Raw genomic sequence first — 14,464 nt, 5'->3', positions numbered from 1 at the left:
GCAGAAAACTATGTCAGTATGGTGTGTTGATGCAAGGAGTATGGACAGTTTTGTACATCAATTTGTGACCAGTTTCTGGTTAAATATTTTGATAATGTGAGACAAAACTGAAGTTTTTGAAAATGAAAATTATTAGTTTTAGTTATTAATGTAGTTTTTATGTATTGAATATGCATATAAGGTATGAACATACACGTATGCGGTGCAAAGTAGATATAGTTTGTAGATTGAATGTGGGCATTATGTGAGAGAAACTTGTGCAATGTGTAAAGAAATTCTAGAATTTTATGAAGATGATCATTCATTTTAATGATTAGATAGCTACACTGTTTTAATTGTTATCCATTATATATACACATACATGAAAACAATAGAGACATGAAGTATTCATGCCAGAAACGTGATCTATTACTAATATAAATTAGTGACAATTGCCTGGAAGAAACTTATGATAATATGGAAAACGGTGTAAACTTTGTAAAGACGAGGACAATTTTTTCAGTGAAGAGGTTGCTACACTGTTTTAATTCTTGCCTTTCAAATAGACATGTAGCGTTAACCATAACAAGGACTGAAGAAATATCGTAATTTTGAGCAATTTTTCACATCTTCTTTCATTTCAATGATGGATTATCACGATCTGTAGCGACATCTGAACGAAATCTCAGAAGTCATATTTCAACGAAATTTCGGAGGACTTTCCCCAAGGAGGTGAGTAGAAGATTTTTAATATGTAGCTAAATACACCTTGTTACACATCCTGGTTTAAAAATTATTTGTGTTGCAATTATTTACTGGTCAATCCGTATACTGCGTCTACTTAGCTTCTAGCAGGAACCTGAGAAAAAAGTCATATTATCGAAAATCGCACACCCAGTGCCACATAAATTCGACTAGCTCCGTTACTTTGTAAGATAAACGAACATAAGTACCCTCGCTGGAAAGCCAAGATCATGAGCTTTTACGTTTATTTCAAGAAATTTCTGCATATCTCTGTTAGTTTCTGAATTATCTGCCAATAAAACATTATTGCCAATTTAAAAAGAAACTATATTTTTAATAATCGCCGCCATTTTTCAATATGGCGGTAGTACATAGAGGCATGTAAACTTGCATCCCTTAAGGTATGCTATTATCTTGAAAATGGCGCAGGAACGAAGTTTTCAGCTTAAATCTGTGAGTAGATATTGTCATTTAAGTGTGAGTCGATGTCTCGGTGTGGCCGCCATATTGAATCCAAGATGGCGGACTTTCCCCAAGCATTACGAAAGCGGATTTTGAATATATTATTAGCAACGCTATTTGGAAGTGATAGACAAAAAAACCATTTGTGTTGCAATTATTTCCGGGTTAGGCCATTTTTTCTCGTTTGTTTCTTCTACTATATCCTACAAGTATTGTGACGATATCTAATAAAGTAAGCATGTCAATAAAAAATATCTCATTCTACCTTTAAAAAAATCACAGTTATCTTTCCAATTAGAGAACAAGGTCCACTGTAAACCTCAACTGTATTTCCCCTAATTATCCTATTGAAACTTTCTATATTTTGCAAGAATAATATCCCGATATCTTAATTAGTTCCACACAGGAGCGGATTAAACAAATGACACACCCGTGTGTGCCACTTTGGCCACCTGGGCCACCGAGTATACATTTGATTACATTTTTTTGACTACTAACTCGTGTTGTTGTTGTAGCTATAGCCTCGACTAATAATAATATCGCTGTAAACAATAACTTTATAAGGAAAATTTTCTTTCATTTTTACATCTTAGTTCCAACAGTGTTGTGAGAAATGCAGGGTGTTTCAAAATGAATTTTGGGGTTTTAAGTCTTCGTAGTACTTATTACATTGTAAGCAATGCATCAAGTAAAAGAGCACCTCAAACAGTCTTTGCTACAAGTGTTCAATGTGAGATTCATTCGTTGCACGGCACACATCCAGTCGATAGGCGAGAAAGGCCCATAACTTTCCGCCATATGGCACAAAACACATTCAATTTTGGGGAGTTTCGCTTCAAGTGTACCATCTCCTGAGGATTTGTTGACGGCCAGATGCAAACATTATGAGTGTTCACATTAGCTCTTAGGTGAAATGTCGATTTATTACTGAAGACGACACGATCCAGAATATCTTCATTGTTATGCAGGAATATTTCACTTGCGAAATTGGCACGTAAACCGTAGTCTGTAGGCTTTAGACCTGTAGCGACTGCAAACGATAAAGACGTAGTTGAAAGCGTCTCCTTAATATTCTTCACACAGACGGTTGCACTGTACAGATTCAGTCTTTATTAAAACACAAAAAGCTTTCTGCTCTCTAGTCTACATTTTTGCTACTTGCTCTTTCTAACGGCAGACAGAAGAAACAATGCATGTACATGCGTGGGTACAAAACTGTTTGAGTTGCTCTTTCATTTGAAATAATATTTATAATTGTAAGTTAATTGTAATAGATACTACAAAGTTTCAAAACCCTAATATTAATTTTGAAACACCCTGCATTACTTCAAATTGAGTCATCCTATATTCATGTCTAGTATATACATATCATCAGGGCCGGTCCTAGTCAATTTGTCTCCTCGTGCAATGGCATAATTTGCCGCCTCCCCCTTTCTCCAGCATGCTACTCCAGCATGAACAACAAAGGCGAGGGTAAGTGCAGTTGCACTCAGAAAGGCTTAATTACTTACTAAAAATGCAATTCCGTTGTGTCTGTTTTTTTCTTTAAATATTAATCTATTATGTTAGTGAAAGATAAAGCAAACACACCTGCAGAGGAAAGATGGTAATCCTTTTTATAGAATTCACTATCGAGCTTCAATCTCAATGTATCAGTTTGCAATTCCAGTGCAACTAGCTCTTATCTTTATTTCTTGATATTTTCTTCTACATCTTCTAACATTAAAAAAAAAAAAAAAAAAAAAAACTTGTTTCTATCTTCAATGATAAGGAACTCGTTTTTGACAAAAACAAGACTAGTTTCATATCAAAACTGTGATAACTTACTAAATGGAACAGATATTCACTACTATTCGAGAATTGAATTCTTGCATTTGACAACAATCAAGCAATTTGTGTTCGGATTTATTCGACCATTTGCTTTACCATTGTCCATGTGGCCTTAAACTAATGCAATCTAAACATAATTTATGAATGTAGTATTCAAATAGAAGGTCAGCTTAATAAATGTAACTACCATCATCATGAAGTCTGTTTCCAACAAGAAATATTTAATTTAAATAATATACTTGTGACAGATTTTGCCGGACCATCCAAGCTTGCCGTTCCACGCAAATGCACGTGTTGCATATATGCAATGGCGTATTTAGGGGGGGGGGCCTTCCGGGCTTAAGCCTACCCCGAAATCTTACGTACTGTAGTAAAGTATATGAAATATCTTGCAGAATTTTCACATTTTAATCAAAGCCCCCCCGAAAGTTAGCAAAACCCCTCCCGAAACAAAATCGTAAATACGCCACTGCATATATGGTAGAGCCGGCTCTGCATATCATATATATCTAGTCGACAAATTATTTATATATGACATTTAGAAAAATACTATTAGGCAAATTAGTATTAGTTTTTACCTTTAGACAAGTTATTGGAATTTTATACTGTTTGTGACATTATTTTCGTACTTATTAAAGGCCTGCTTTCACAAAAAAAAAAAAAACAAAATTTCATTTCTACTTTTATTTCTTAGTTGATATTGATGAAAACTGCTGAAATCCGAATTGTTAATACGTATGGTATTCATGTAAATTGTAAAATATTTGTAGCGTATCAGTATCTAGTGTTTAATTTATGTTGCATTTTACGGTGATTACACCAACATAAAAATATTTCATACTTAAATAGACGTAAGATGCATTACAAATGACTATTTGAAAAAAAAAACGAAATTTAGAAAAAAAACGAGAGGCAATGTTTTTTTTTTCTAAAAAAAAAACGTACATTTCTGAAAAAATACGAACCGTTTTTTTTCTATTTACAACACTATTTGTAGTCTTTAGACCTTTCTGAGTCCGAGCGCTCTTTCCTCTCACCTTCATTGTTCATGATAGGATAGCATATTTAAAATCATCCCTTTTAAGATTTGTTCCTTCTGGAGAAAGCGGGGACGGCAAATGATGTCATTGCATGGGCCAGCAATTGCAATTTTGCCGGTCCTGGTGAAAACATTTATTAAGACATAGAATCGTGGTGTGTTTAGGTTTAACCATTTAAATATTTAAATGTGACAATACTTTTACAAAACACTAACAAAGCAAAACTTGGCAGAAAGAGTCGGAGGCATAGATGCGGAAGGAACGGAAAAAGCAATCGCACGCTATGGGAGCGATTGTCATCCGAAGATAGCCAACTCCTACATTCCTCATTGCGCGCTGTTACAAATATAAGAGACCACATGAGGAAGACAATATATTTGAGCTTAGAAAATGTGGACACATCAGGGAATTTAAGAAAATGTATGTGGACGAAAATTTTTAAACGTTCAAAATTAGGGCATGACCGCATAAATGCTGATGCATGATAACCCTAACTATACCTAAAATTTCACATAACAATTCCAGAAAATTAATCGTATTGACGAGGAATCTAGAGCTAAGTGATAGTAGTATCCATTTGCTTCCCATTGCTTATGGCTAAAGCGGAGAACGAGAACTAAAGACAGTGCCGTTCAGCCGAATCGAGGAGCATGAGGCAAAAGTAAATTGCCGTGCCAAATGATGTAGGTGAGAATTACATACCAGAAAAAAATCACCAACTCGTACTTTTTCATGTCAATGACAGTGATATCCTATTGTAGTGCAGGGTCGCAATTGATCAGTAGTAAAGAGTTCATTTCTACTGCGTAGGTCGTAGGGTCTTTGGTGCGATTCCAACTCGCGCCAAGTGGATTTTGTGGTAGACAAACACCGCATACGTGGATTTCTCGGGTTTTCTCGTTTTCATCCACTTTCTTCATTCCACCATTTCTTTTTCATAGACTTTACTACTCCCATAAGCTACCTTTTGGGCTTATTCCAATTTTCCCAACAATCAAGGGAGACATGCAAGGCTGTAATCGAGGGTACACGGCGGTACACCCTCTACATAATCCTAGTCATTAGAGTGTACCTTCTGCTTCAAACCGTACATTTTTTTCTATCGTTTCATTCATATTTATTTAATTGAGCCATTACTCGAATGATAAAGTGACTGTATCACCTTTTCAACGAACTTAAAAAGTTGGTTACTGAATTCTCTCTCTCTCTTTCTCTGTGTGTGTATGTCTGTCATTTGCGAATTTTTCAATTTTGAGCCCTCAATTCGAAAAAGCATAAAAACTGTCTGAGAAAGTGATGGAATTTTTCGCGTCACTCTTGCAGTTCCCGAGATATTGGTAAAAAAAAAAAAAAAAAAAAAAAAAAAAGTTCCGGGTTTGGGAGATTTATGGAGCCATATCTTGGGAACCGTAAGTCATAGAGACATGATATTGGCATTGATCAATACCTAAGAAGATGGTGATCATTTTGGTACCAAATAGTAATACGTAACTTTGAGCAATACAGAATCTACTAATTGAAAAAATTCGTCTCAGTGACTTTATAGAGTTAAATTTTTGGCACAATTTTCTTACTTCCGGCACACCGGACGTTATTTTTTCTGTTCCTTCTCGGAGTGAGTTGTTCCTTCTCCATACCTACACTCATTTATGATTTATATGGCATGATTTAAGTAATGAGTGTCATCAAGAAAATAGCATGAAATGGTTTTAGACTATAAAACAATAATCACAAACCAGCGTATACCCTCTGAAAATTTTAGGACTACAGCACTGGATATATACTGTATACATGAGCGGCTCGGGCGAACATAATGGAAAGCACCATTTCCAGTGAAATGCAGTTATTAGGTGCAATGGGTTGGGATTGAACCATAGAACAGTATGTAGGTAGTTTAATTTCGGAACTGTACTTATAGATCGTAGAGGAAGCTTGTTTGGCTATCTATCATTGCATTGAGTTGAATGGAAATGCTGAAATTTCTTTACCAGTTTACTCACAATTAGAAAATGTGACATACCATTATGTTTTCGCGAGCCGCTCATATATATAGGTACGTACATAAAATGTTTAAGCACGTTCCGGAATCTCGCTTCTGATTGATTGAGAGGCTCCACGTGACCTAATCACGTAGTATAACACAATGAAATCAATGTACTCTTGATTTTGGTAAAGGTACCTTGGTTCATCCCCGAAATTTTGGGAGTGGAACATAGGATCACCCCTTAAACCCTGGGAATTGTCAAAACTAAAAATTTCATATAGTTGTAAGAACCTGGGTATGTACCTCTATAATTTGCGGTTCTCCATATCGTTTCCTTCTATAAAAAAAAAAAGTGCAAAAGATTGAAATCTCAGAGGTGTTTTTTTTTTTTTACCTATTTTATCCTCTTAGATGAGGGTTTGTCGCATTATATGGTTATATGGTTATATGGTTTAGTAAAGAGCGATTCATTCTCCTTCATAAGACATGACTATGTTAATACTCCCAGCTAAATATTCGGAGGAGTACATTGGGCCATTCCATAATTTTGGAATTGTCAAAACATAAAATTTGGTAAATGTTTTCCAGAACTTAAATATATACTACTGCAAGACTTCTGTAACTTTGTTGGTCGTGTCTGTTCCCTTCTATGAGTAAAAGATGCCAAATATATACGTAGTCAATTCGATTTACCACCCAGTCGGCTATTGACCCAATTTAGCCTCTTTGATGAGATTTTATTACAACATATGATTATTTGGATGAATACATTGATTTCTTTTCTGGAGCGTATCATAATATATATATATATTTTTTTAATTTTGGGAGATGTTCTCAAACGAAAATTTCAAACAAAATTATCAAACAAATTTAAAGCATAATTTTTCAAACTAAAAATTGTCGAATTTTCTGAGATTTCAAAAATTATGAGAATTCAAACTACGTAAAAATTTTCAAATTTTCAGTGAGTACAAAAATTTTCAAATAAAAATTTTAAACAGATTTTAAAACAAAAGTTTTCAAAATAATAATTTAAATTTTCAAATTTACAGTGAGTACAAAAAATTTCAAACAAAATTTTCGAATTAAAAGTTTCAAACAAAAATTTTAAAGTAAACATTTTAAAACATCTTTTCAAACTAAAATTGCAGAAAAACAATTCAAACAAAATTTTTCAAGCTGAAATTTAAGCAATGAAAAATTTTAAAACAATAATTTTCAAACTAAATATTTTCAGAGTGCAAAACTTTTCAAGCTAAAAATTTTCAAACAATTTTTTCCAAACTAAAATGTAGAGTGCAAAAATTTTGAAACCAATTTGTTAAAAGAATTTCGGTTATCAATCACCAGCTAAAATCATATTTCCAAATTTGGTTCCTAAATTTTGGTTAAAATATCAAATTTCACCAAAGGTTACTTTCCTTCAATGATCTTAGAATCACGACACAAACCCTAAATTTCAAAATGTGAAAGTATATCAACTCCTTATCAGATTTTACGTACTAAATTTTGATTTCAAACCCAAAAATGTGAAGGTTATGAGAGACAGTGAATCCAGTGATCAACCAATCAACTTGCATTGAAGGTAATATTCAGCCATTGATCGTAGATCATCAGTTATGATTACAATTCTAAGGTTCAGAATATAAAATTAGTGTTGAATATTAATTGGTTTTAAAATTATTATCAGGTTTCAAGTCCTCCAAAATATCGATAAGTGAATAATACTATCACACGTATCAGATTAGAAAAATGAAAAGAAATCTTTGTTTTACGTCCCATAGTTATGCCGTTTAGGTTAAAGGAGACGGTGATGATGAGTAATGAATGAAATGGTGGAATGAAGAAAGTGGGAGGAAACGGGAGAACCCCCAGGAAATCCACGCACACGGTGTTTCTCCACCACAAAGTTCACTTGGCGGGGGCTGGGATAGAACCCGAGACCCCAAGCACCAGAGGTGAACGCTCTATCACTGAGCCACCGCGCCCCCTATCATATTAGAACACAACAGGCCTCTGTGTCATATTTCAATATGAACAGAGATAAACCAATCAAACTTCACCAAAGATATCTTTCCATTAATGACATATTATGAGTCTCGTCTACAAACACTAAGGATCAAAGTAGGAAGTTTTATTGTATATAAATTGTTTTTAATGATTAATTATCAGGTTTTAAGTAATAAATTTATAATATTATCAGATTTTAAGTGCTAAACTTATAAGTTTTGCTTTGATCACGTAAAAATACGTAACTGTAAGCTCAGAACACATGAATCGGATTACAAAAATGTATCAACGCTATTAAGTGTTTCAAGCTTTTAGATGAACTGTTCAAGTGCATAAAATTATCATAAGTTTTGATATGAACACAAGAAATATATGAACGTCAGAACAATTTCCTGTAACACAATAGTGTAATATTTCTCAATGTATATTTTGTCAATTTTTTACCCATTAAAGGAAACAACATGAACCATCCAAATTTGCACAGGTATATACATGAGTCCTAAAGAAGAATTATCGATCATTATTTTTGACAATTCACGAATTTAAATGTCGAACTAATGTACACATGCCGAATTTAGTTTGAAAATTTTAATTTGAACATGTTTTAAAATTTGCTAGAAAAATAGTTTTAAAATGTTTAGTTTGAAAATATTATTATACAATTTTTGGTTTAATAAACTAGTTTGAAAATTTTTTTTGAAAATGTTTGAGTTTTGTACTGACTGAAAATTTGATAATTTGTAGTTTGAAAAATTATATTTGGAAAATTTGTTTGAATTTTGGTTTGAATTTTTTTGTACTGACTGAAAATTTGAAATTTTAGTTTAAGAAGTTTCGTTTGAAAGAGTTCATGCTCATTGAAAATTTGACGACTTTTAGTTTAAACATTTTTTGAACAATTGTTTTTAAATTTATTTGAGAAGTTTTAATTTAAAATTTTCAATTGAATTTTTTTTCAGTTTAAAAGTTTCCTTTGAAGACACCTTCAGAAATTTCAAAAGGTTACATCATGGTACTCATGCATTCAAGAGAAGAATTCAATATATCCATTCACATGATCATAAGTTGCAATAAAGCTTCGTCTTCGTAGACCTTCGACATTCAAAATTCTTGCCTCACACAGGAAGCTAATTTAAATTTTCCTCCAAATATAAAGTGTAGCTTATGTATACTTTTTGGCAATTTTTTTACTCAGGGAAGAATACAATGTGAACCAATCAAATTTACGGATGTATGCATTTACGTCCTACAGAACTAATAACTATTTTTATTTTTGATAGTGTCTTATGTACCCCTCCCAAAATTTGAAAGTGCACCATCATATCTGTATTCTGTTCAAGAGGTTGAGTCCCTAAGTTCATCCATATAACCATATGTAACAACGTCTCACCAAAGAGGATAAATTAGGTCAATAACCGACCACGTGCTACAACGTATAGACTATCTATATATTTGACATTTTTACTCATAGAAGGAAACAAGCAGGACCAAAAAATTACAGAAGTATATATTTGAGTCCTGAAGAACGTTTACCAGATTTTTTGACAGTTCCAAAATTATGAAGAGGGTAATGTGCCCCTGCGAAAATATAGCTGGGATCATTAACATATCCATGTCTTATGAGAAAAATGAACTCCTATAAACCATATAACCATATAATGTAATTAACCCTAATCAATGATGATAAAATAGGTTGAAATCTCCTAAATTTTAAATTTTGCTTTTTTTATTGAAAGAAATGAAAATATGGACCACCCCATATTTCAGAGGTACATGCGCTTGTTCTATGCTACCATATAAAAATTTTTGTTTTGACAATTTTCAAAATTTAAGGTGATGTTCCTATGCATCCTTCCCAAAATTTGAAGGTGGCCAAGTTATTCCTTTCAAAACCAAGAGGACATTGACCTCTATGGTGTCATACCACGTGATCAGACCACGTTACGTTCCTCAGCCAATAAGAGCCAGGTTTGATTAAATCATCCCCATACTACTTACAGTTTACAAAATGGAAATGTTTTCTTTTCAAAGTAGCCCCAACAATTGAAATGTATTCTTAATCTGCACCAAAACTTTCAGTATTACATCATTGGTTAACACAAATAATTAAATCTGGATGTTTATGTCCGAAGATGGAAAATTATGTATAGTGCATAGTTTTGCTATGGGGTCAATACATATTGCTTGTCCACATTCTTTATTTTTATCCCTTTAATGGACAAGTATTGATAGCATTACAATTAAAATATTTAGTTTGATTTTCTGGTTGAACCATGTCTTCCTGATAATAACTTCGTAACTTTTAAAGTATTTTTGTACTTTGGTTATATAATACAGGATGTTTATTTCAAAGCAATATTTGCCATAAAATAGTCTTATCTGTACTACTGAGCAGCATTGCACTATTATGGTAAAATATCATAAGAATACTTTCAGTAATTACCAACAGCTTCGTTGAAATGTTTTCCTACAGAGCAAGAAACCACAAATTAAAAAAAAAAAAAAAAAAGAAAAAGAACTTTCGCGGAACGTAGGAAATAAAGCTTCTACAATACTAAATTTGACTGTCCTCTGTTGACGAAGTTCAGAAGTATCTAAAGAAGCGACTCGCAAATCATGTATATGAATATTATATGAAAGCAATAATGCCAATTAAATTATCACTGAAGTTATAATTCGTGTGGATAACGCGATGGAATGCGATGTTGCTTGAGAGCAACACTATCCAATAAAGGGCTATATATAATATTACCATACGCTTTGGCAGCACAAAGCTTTTTAAAATTTTAACCCCAGCCCATTTGTGAGTGGCGGTTATTTTGTTGAGCAGCGTATGCAATTAGTGTCTTTGTAGACGTTAGAGTAAATTTGTGTACCTTAAGACTGGATTATTAAAAAAAAAAAAAAAAAACAAAAAAAAAAAAAAACATTTCAACAAACAACACTATTCTTATTTGTATCTCTTAGGATGAGAACCCTTAATTGAACCCTAATTGGTGAAAATTACTCGCTAAATATAGTATCAAAAGTTAACAAATTCTATTTTTTTTTACAGTTGAAGTTTATAATGAAGGAGAGAAATATCATAGTTGATTTCTTCTTATTGGAAGTACATATCGTACTATACTCACCATGTTGTACTGTAGCTATTAATGAAACATTTTCTTGTGAAAAACGAACAAAATTATAAGGCGTTTCCAGAAAATTTCCCACAGAGAAACCTTACTCCCGAAAGCAGATTACCGTTGTAGATTTTTCCGTAAAAAATTATTTATGCCATATGTTTGGGTTTATGCCCCCTAATGTGATACTAAAATTCTTTATATACCAAAAGTAAGGCAATATGTCAAAGTGTTTTTTACCTACCTTACAAGGGATCAATATGGGTACCCTTCGTGGCACAACAGATGTCCAGTCGATGTCCATTTCCTCCCGTACTCGAATCAACATGTCTCTTGTAATTTCAGCAAAGGGCGTCTGTGGTCAGCTCTCGCAGCTCCGTCAGATCTCGAGGCAATGGTAGGACAAAAACGCGGTCTTTGACAGCACCATATAAAGAAATAACATGTTACCATGTCTAGAGACCTTCATCATTATGATCCAACGCTGTGAGAGATGTTCATTTAGATACCTTCTCATGCCATTATGGAAGTGGGGTGGAGCTCCATCCCGTAGAAAATGAAATCTCGGGAGTCCTCTTCAAGTTGTGGTATCAAGCATATCTGAGGATACGAATGTCCCATTACAATTCTTTTTGTGGAGAAAAATGCCCATAAAGATTCGTTCTACACATGACAGCAAAGATGTTCAAATTCGGAGAATCTCTGACATCCTCAATGATTCACGAACAGTGTTTTAACCCAAGATTCGAACATTATGCCAGCTGATTTTGTCGTTGATATGGAAGTCACCTCCTCACTGAAGACTACTCTGTTCCTAAAAGCATCATTTTCCAGGAATCCGAACATGTCTACACTGAAGACAGTGCGAAGTTTTTCGTCATCTTCAGTAAGTTCCTGCAGAAGTTACAGTTTTTAAGCCTTGAATTTCAAACGCTTATGAAGAACATCCCCGACTGTTGAGGGGAGCAATGCTAACTTACGGCCTGCTTTCCGAACTGTCTCCGTGGACCTGCATTGGAAGAATTGCCGAACTTTATCCACTATCTCGTCTGAATGCGAAGGGTGGGTACTTTTACCTTTGCACAGGCAACCTGTCTCCATTAGTTGTGTATACCGACGTATGGAGTCCTTGTCAGGTGGATCGACCCCAAACTGTCGCCGAAATTTGCGTTGAACTGTAATAACGGACGTTACCTTTGTGTATTCCACACTATAAAATGTCTTCTGTTGTTGTGTAGGTGCCATCTTGAAAAAACTGTGGTCTTGGGAACGGCAGGTATTTCAACCAAAATTTGAAGTATCTAATAGCAATCCTTGTCACTGACACCTCTCTCCACACACTGGCCACCTAGAAAAAAAAAATAAAGGTTACCCTTTCGGACACCTTGTACATAAGGAAGGCCAGAAATCGAAAAATAACTTTTTCGGTATCTATGGGCCATGAAATGTGTAAATCCGTTGAATTCTCAAATTCGATTCTCTTTTCTCACTATCACCACACTTTCTTCTCTTCTTTCGTCGCTCGAAAGTAAAAATATGTTTGCAAATGCGTCAGATGACACAAGTGAAGTTTCTCTTCTCCTAGACTCGTTTAATTTCTATTTTATTAATTTATATGCTTATTCAAACACCTGTGATTTTATTAATCTATACCGTATTTTATGGACTATAAGGCACTATGGACTATGTTTTTTTTTTTTTTTAAACCGTAAATAGGTCTTTATATTCGAGTCTGTGGTTCTGGGTTTGTGATGGCGGGGCGGGAGGGAGACAGTGTTAGCAAGCTTGTGAATTACCGCAACTCATGTTCGTCGGATTGGTGCACTGCTGCTTCCAGTTGAATCAAATGTTGCCAGATAGAGATAGATTTCCCGCGGCATCGAATATATGGCCATTTTTAAGAGTGGCGGGAATTTCAAATCATACACTGGACATTTTTAAATTAATTTCGAATATAAGACGCACATGAATTTTGGAGGCAATTTTCGAAGAAAAATACTTGTTATAGTCCGTAAAATATTGTACAGTAGTTATTTTGACACCTGTAACTTAAAAATGAAAACTGAATAAAACAGATATAACTAAACATGTAATAAAAAAGAAAAGAAAAAGAAAATTGCAGTTCACTCTGAATTTAACTAATTATTAGCTCTTCTACTTCTTATGCTTGTATTAATTTAGTGAACCACAAAATTTAAGAAACTTCTTTTCCTCAAAAGAAAAAGGTTTCATTCTGACGCAGACCTTAGTCCACGTCCCCATTTGTACTGATTTTTTCTTCTCTTTCCTAATAATTATTTTAAATTAATAATGATGTGGTGCTCTTCTGTAATTTTGTCATTGTTCCTCATTTTTGTCTAAATATTTTGTTTTCCCCTTCTTTGCTGTGTCTGCGTGACTTATAAATGGGCAAATCTCTCACTTCCGAATTCTGTTTATTTTTCACGCGTCAAATGACTCGTGCTACTGAAGCCACACGAACGAGTTGAAGAGGAAGAAAATAACAATGATGAATTGAAAAAGAAGAATGATACACACTGTATATGTTACGCACATTGCAGCAGAACAAGTCAAAAATGCGCATCCAGTAGTGTTCACAACCGGATCCATCGTTTTTAACGAACCTTTCACTAGCACGCCATGCTAGTTTGAACTCACGTTAGTTCTTTGTGGCGGTTGCTTTTTGTAGCCTCTGCAAGGTTATGAACTATATCTCTTAACGATAACAACTTCTATCTCCCTCTCTCTCTTTTCTTTCTTTTACATATGCACCGAACAAGCCAACGTTACTGAAAGTGCACTTTGGTATCCACGACACGGGCTGTCATTAATGTTAATCGGACCGGCTACAGCAACGAATTGGTAGTTTCCTGACTCACAGTAGAGCAAAGCTCTAACATAAACGCTTCGATCAAATTGCTACATTAAAACAGAAAACAGAGACAATGTTGCTAGGTCTTTTTTTTTTCTAAAAAAAATGTTGAGTGATCCTACTTTTCAGCGAAAAAAAAAAACTTTATTTCTATAAAAACTTTTCTTAGTATTGTTCACGAATGTTGAATTTACCATGGTAATGATTCACGTTTTTCTTTCTTTCTTTCTTTCTTTCTTTTTTCTTTTTTTAAGGAGGCAAAGAGCTCTACAAGTCCAGAACACTATGGTAATAAACTTCGAACAAATATATTGAAGAAAAATGAAAAAAAAACACGAACAAAAAAGAAAAGTTGCCCCTACTTAACACATAGTTTGGAAATAAAATAAATATAAATTTATTATCAGTCAAATCTTTACGA

The sequence above is a fragment of the Thermobia domestica genome, chromosome 3, assembly GCF_964235325.1.
Source record: "Thermobia domestica chromosome 3, izTheDome1.hap1.1, whole genome shotgun sequence".
Lineage (NCBI taxonomy): Eukaryota > Metazoa > Arthropoda > Insecta > Zygentoma > Lepismatidae > Thermobia > Thermobia domestica.
The sequence above is the reverse complement of the archived record's forward strand: the minus strand, read 5'-3'. Positions refer to the sequence as shown.